This window comes from Piliocolobus tephrosceles, chromosome 15 (genome assembly GCF_002776525.5).
Source record: "Piliocolobus tephrosceles isolate RC106 chromosome 15, ASM277652v3, whole genome shotgun sequence".
In the NCBI taxonomy this organism is placed as follows: Eukaryota; Metazoa; Chordata; class Mammalia; order Primates; family Cercopithecidae; genus Piliocolobus; species Piliocolobus tephrosceles.
The window spans coordinates 38,591,957-38,598,591 of NC_045448.1; positions in this window are offsets into that span (position 1 = coordinate 38,591,957).

Here is a 6,635-nt window from a genome sequence, read left to right on the forward strand (position 1 = left end):
ACTGCACTCCAGCCCGGGCGACAGAGCGAGACTCCGTCTCAAAAAAAAAAAAAAAAAGTAAAAGGGTCTTTATGTACCATATCTTGGTTATATGGTTAAAAAGATTTTTTTTAACAGAGATGGTGTCTCACTACATTGCCCAGGCTGGTTTCAAACTCCTGGGCTCAAGCGATCCTCCCACTTCAGCCTCCCAAAGTGCTAGGATTACAGGAATATAATCCTAAAATATTAACTTTGCCTGTCTTTAGAATTTAGTAGGGTTCTTACTGCTGTTATATGAATGAGGCAAGTATTTTTTGTGTGTTGTGAGCCAGGGTCTTGACCTATTTAAAATGTCTAGGCTGGAATGAAGTGGTGCCATCACAGCTCACTGCAGCCTCAACCTCCTGAGCTCAAGCAATTCTCCTACCTCAGCCTCCCAAGCAGCTTGGATTACAGGCACACACCACCATACCCAGCTAATTTTTTTTGTAGAGATGGGGACTCACTGTGTTACCCAGGCTGGTCTCAAACTCCTGGGCTCAAGTGATCCTCCCACCTAAGCCTTCCAAAGTATAGGCAAGGTGTGAGCCACTGTGGCTGTCCGGCAAATCTATACGAAAAAAACAAAAGCCAGGTGCAGTAGCACTGTGTCTGTGGTTCCAGCTACTCGGGAGGCTGAGGCAGAAGGCTCACTTGAGCCCAGGAGTTCAAGGATGCGGCACGCTACGATTATACCTATGAATAACCAGTGGACTCCAGCCTGGGCAACATAGGAAGACCCGATCTCTTAGAAAAAGCTGTCCAGGTAGGTTGGGATAATTTGAATTGCCAACTTGCTGTTATTTTCTAGTACCTGAGCTGGACTACTTTTTTATCTATAAAATCCATTTGTATTGCAGAAAAACCACGGATTCACAATGGCAATGATTGGATTGTGGCAGTTGGTATTTTCTATTGTGGTAGCATAGGGACTCTCTGGAACACCCTTATCTCTTCTAGAGATTTGTACTGAATGTCACCAAAAGTACTTTTCCTTTTTTTTTTTTTTTTTTTTTTTTGAGACGGAGTCTCGCTGTGTAGCCCAGGCTGGAGTGCAGTGGCGCGATCTCGGCTCACTGCAAGCTCCGCCTCTGGGTTCACGCCATTCTCCCGCCTCAGCCTCCAAGTAGCTGGGACTACAGGCGCCCGCCACCACGCCCGGCTAGTTTTTTGTATTTTTAGTAGAGACGGGGTTTCACCATGTTAGCCAGGATGGTCTTGATCTCCTGACCTTGTGATCCACCCGCCTCGGCCTCCCAAAGTGCTGGGATTACAGGCTTGAGCCACCGCGCCCGGCACCAAAAGTACTTTTCTACATAGTATTTCATTATGAGATCAGTTGGTCCTCAGGTATTATTGCTGTTCCCATTTTACATGAAAGGAATCTAAAGTTTAAAAGTCACCTTAAATGACTTGCTCCCAGTCACATAGCTCATTAGTGGCAGAGCTAGGATAAGCAGCCAGGTCTTACAAAGTCCTAACCCAGTGCTCTACTACACAATACTATCTCAAAATTATTGGGAATTATTTTAGGCTCATCCAAAATGACCAGAATGTAATGAGTTGTTTCTGTCCCTTCTTAACTCCACCACATTATCTTGGGCTACATATAAATTGTATCTTAAATGAAAAATACTACTCTTTCCCGCAGGATAACCAGCAGCTGTCTGGTTATTTTGGTTATATTTCTTCCAAGAATCTTTGAGAGCTGGCGAGATGTATACATGGCCAAGGCAGGATTTCTAGGTGATAACAGTATGACCATAATCCAGACAGTAGACTACAATCCAAGTCTTCCCAGCAAAGTCTTTCCTATTTAACCAATCTGGTTTTTTTTTGTTGTTGTTTTTGTTTTTTTTGAGATGGGGTCTTGCTCCGTTGCCCACGCTGGAGAGCAATGGTACAATCTTGGCTCACTGCAGCCTCGACCTCCTGGTCTCAAACAATCCTCCCACCTCAGCTTCCCCAGTAGCTGGGACTATGAGCGTGTGCCACCACACCTGGCTAACTTTTGTATTTCTTTTGTAGAGATAGGCTCTCACTCTGTTGCCCAGACTGATCTTGAACTCTTGGCTTTAAGTGATCTTCCCACTTTGGCCTCCAAAAGTGCTGGGATTACAAGCATTGTACCTGACCAATTGATTTTTTAAATGCCTATGATCACTCCCTCTCACCACCAGATGGCCAATGGCATAGTGAGACTTTCTTCTGACTACAAATGCTCTGTTCAGATTTTTCTCAAAGCCACTTATTCTCAAAGCCACTTCTCAAAGCCAATTATTGAGTCTCTTCTTCCCAAGTCTTTAGGATCTGGTATACCCCGGATTTCTTCAAGCTCAGAAAGGCCAGTCTTTGAAGAACACAGCTTTCAAGATATCCAAATCCAATACCTAGGTGTGCAAACACCGATTTCACTCCCTGCATCATAGCAACCCAATCTATCTATAATCTATATCCTGCCCCCATCCACCTTACCCATAACTTGACTAAGAGGAGGTAGTTGGTGTCAACTGGGAATCCTATGGGATGGAACCACTGCTGCTTAACAATCATTTCCTCAGCTATCTTCCCATAGGGTGGGATAGAAAGTTCCCAGTCTGACCTATCTCTCTGACCTATACCAGCTTTAAGGATCCTCACATGAGCATTTTTCATGATGCAGGAACTGGCAGGCGGCCTGATCCTTTCCTTTATTCACTAAGATTGTTGCTACAATGCAGAGTTACTAGGGAACAAAAATATTATTAAATTAACTTGATCAATTTAAACACCCTATATGGATAATTCAGATAAGAATAAAACCTTTACTCAATAGCAGTTTTACCCATTTTATCCAAAGAACTTCAGCAGCCCCTTTCCACACGTGGTAACTAACTGCTGAACCAGAAAAGAATCAGAAAAAGTATGGAACAGAACCGCATTCTTAACAAATCATGCCATGTAGCCTAACTTCTACATTATATAGATGAGGAACTAGACCTAGGAACTGAGTTGCCCAAGACCAAACAGTGACAGAAATTACTAAAATCCAGACCTCGCCCCTCAGTCTCTGCCCTTTCCCTTGTCACATTTTTTTTTTTTTCTTGAGACGGAGTCTCGCTCTGTTGCCCAGGCTGGAGTGCAGTGGCGCGATCTCAGCTCACTGCAAGCTCCGCCTCCCAGTTTACACCATTCTCCTGCTGGGACTACAGACACCCGCCACCTCGCCCGGCTAGTTTTTTGTATTTTTTAGTAGAGGTGGGGTTTCACCGTGTTAACCAGGATGGTCTCAATCCCCTGACCTCGTGATCTGCCCGTCTCAGCCTCCCAAAGTGCTGGGATTACAGGCTTGAGACACCGCGCCTGGCCTAACCTGTCACATATTCTTCGTTGGAAGAGCATCACGACCCATCACATGGCCCTGAGCTTCATCCCATGTGTCACACCTGGTGGCAAGTAGTTTGAGGATGAGGATGGGACTCCAGAATGTATTCCTTGTGCACTTTCAGTGTCTTGCTCTACAGTTTATAAACCATGTGGCCTTCATTCACACATAATGGCAATAATTTGCCAAAGCAGTCTCACCTTCCTCAGAAACATAAACAAACTAACAAAAATAACAGGTTTTACTGATCCTGAGTCAAGTGTTTAAGAGGCAAAACTGCAGGAAGCAAAGGGTTATTACACAGCAGGAGGAGGTACAACAGGTGTGGAGCTATTTTAGTCTTTTTGGTTAAGTGGTAGAAATTTTGGCTCAAATACTAGTGCCTTGCTGAGAAATACTGTGGGATAAGTGATCATACTGGGCCTTTGTGGGACAAGCTTGAATTTGTATTGGCAAGTCATATAAATATTACTTACCCTTGTAACAGTCTAGCAAGAAAACCTCTATCATGACTGAGGTGGCTGACACTGGCATCAGTCCTCTCAATTTTCTATTAGGCAGAAAAATCTCAGGTTTTATTATGACAGGTGCATAAAACAAAATGCGTTAGCTATCTCGTTTTAGATTTTTTTTTCAGAAGATTCCTAAAACCCTCTAAAGGATTTATAAATACATTGCACACACAATTTTTGTTTTTATGGATTTTTGTCTATATAAATCAGTCTCTTACTGAATTCCTCTTCAAGACTTTGAAGCAGCTATGTATATACATTAGCATACGTGCCAAAGTCTAAATGAAACTGGGTAAACTGGTTAAAATAGTCTCTTAATTTTTCAAGAAAATGTGAGTACATTCATGAATAGGTCCTCTTGCAGGCTGAGACTCAGTGACAGTAGCTCAAAATTAGTTAGGATAAAGTCTGTAAACTAAGCAACCAGAGCATTACTCAGGCTTCAGACACAAGAGAAATTCTATTTTCTATTCATGGAATCATCCCCTCCTCACCCTCAAATCCTCTTTCCTGTCACTGTGCACAAGACCTCAGTGGGCTCTCTTCCCTGGCTCTAATCTCTTGTCCCATAGTCCAAGGTGACCAGAAGCAGCCAGCCACCCTAGCAATACAACCATAAACCAAACTCAGGATCCCATCTCCTGCTGGTGTGGGAGTGAACTAACTCACAGATTCTCCCTACACACCTCCCTCAGTGTATCTAACCGGCTACATTTAAGCCTTGCAGACCCATATTAGCCCTTATTTAAACTAAAGGATTGGTGGGCTAGACCTACTTTGTTACTGTAATAAAATAAAATTACTATTTTAACCTTTTTAAAGTATACAATTCAGTGGCATTTAGTGCATTCACAAGGTGTACAACCATCAGAACATTCTGATCACCCAAAATATATCTTGTAGCCAATAACAATCACACCTCCATTACCCCCAGCTGGCAACCAGAATTTTGCTTTCTAATCATTTACCAAAGCAGGTAACATTGCTTAGGCTACTACAGCTTATACTTCTACTCACTGAGAAGAGCCAATTATTTCAGTGACTCAAAAGGGCTTTTGTGTAAGGTTTTGAGCATTAACATCTGGATTCAAGTCATTATATCCCCGTTTATTTTGTTAAACTTGGGCAGATCACAAAAACCTGGGCCTCTCACCCCCAGTTTGTGAAACGGAATGATTACACAGCCTTGCACCCCCACCACAAGTGCTGATCATTCCTTGACCTTATTTTTTCATCTTATAGTGGAATTCATAAAAGCTAAAAGATTTAGATTGTATTACCCAAAGACTAAAGACTCACTAATCAATTTTCAGTTCCTCTTAAGGATTCAGGAAATAGTCTGCCTCGTATTTAGAAAGAAGGTTTAGCCATTTTTCCATTGCTTCCCTTCTAAGCTCAAATGAACCTACTGACTTTTTAAAGCTAACCATCTGCCTGAACTTGTATTGTCTGGCATACTAAGTGCACTTGATAGAAGCTGGAATAAATGCCTGAAATATTCAAGAAGCCAAATGGTTGCAAGTGACACTAGTGAAATGGTTTTTGTAGAACCTGAAGGTTTTTTGGTTTAAAATTGTCATTATTTGAATTTTTAAGTTGTAACAAAAATATTATCTACTTTACATTCATGCTTTGTGACATCAAAAATCAGATATTTTAAATGGAAATCAATGAATAAAATTTGCTTTGAATATATACACACATAGTCCAAGTCAGTCAGATTCTGCAGATTGTCTGGGATATCAGTATTTTTTAAAAGTTCCCCACATGATCCTTTTTGTTAGTCATGAAATCATCTCCCCACAAAATAAAATGTTCCTCTCCTAACTGTTGAGAAGCACTGCTAACTATCACAGTGCAGCACAGGCATTAGCTATCTACTTTGTTTTTCTTCCCCTACTCGCCTAAGAAAAGGTTATTTCACATAAAGTTACATCCAAAAATCACCTTAATAACCTAAGCTTCACAATCATAAGTTGTAATCAAGTTTCACACTCCCAAGCTATCCCACCGGTACTGTTATTTAATACGCTATACTAAAATTATGGTAACAATCCAAATCTTTAAGGTCATTTACTGATTTTCCAGGCTTTCAATAAACTATGATTACTTCCCAGAAAAAAAAAAAAAAAAACATTGCTTCTTAATTTCTTTTGGTATTACTGGGGAGAAAAAAAAGGAAAAAATAAATGATGACCAGATTATAATTATCAACACAACTCAAAGCAAACATTTCAAGGTTGCTCTGCAGCTTAGCCTGATTACTGTGTCACCCCACAAGGGAGGTGTGAAAGTTTCCAAATCAGAGATTGCCACTAATTCAGTGCTTTTACTTTATTAGCAGTTCTATATCACTTACAAGGGTTTAACATATACAATAGAGATTTCTAAGTTACATATAAATAAGCTTTCTGCTCTTAAAAATTAAATGACCCTAGAGTCTATTTTAAATGTTCTCACCACAGAACGTAAGTATGTGACATAGTGGATGTTAACATTAACTTGACTGAGCCACTCCATAATGTATACATTATACCCATATAGGTAATTTTTGCCCATTAAGTTTTAGAAACCCTTAAAAGAGCCATTAACAAATCTACACACAATACTTTCAGTAAGTGTCCATAAATATTACATCTATGTCTAAACTTTGTGGTACCTGACAGAAGACTACAAAGTAGTCTCACGCCTGTAATTCCAACACTTTGGGAGGCTAAAGTGGAGGATCATTTGAAGCC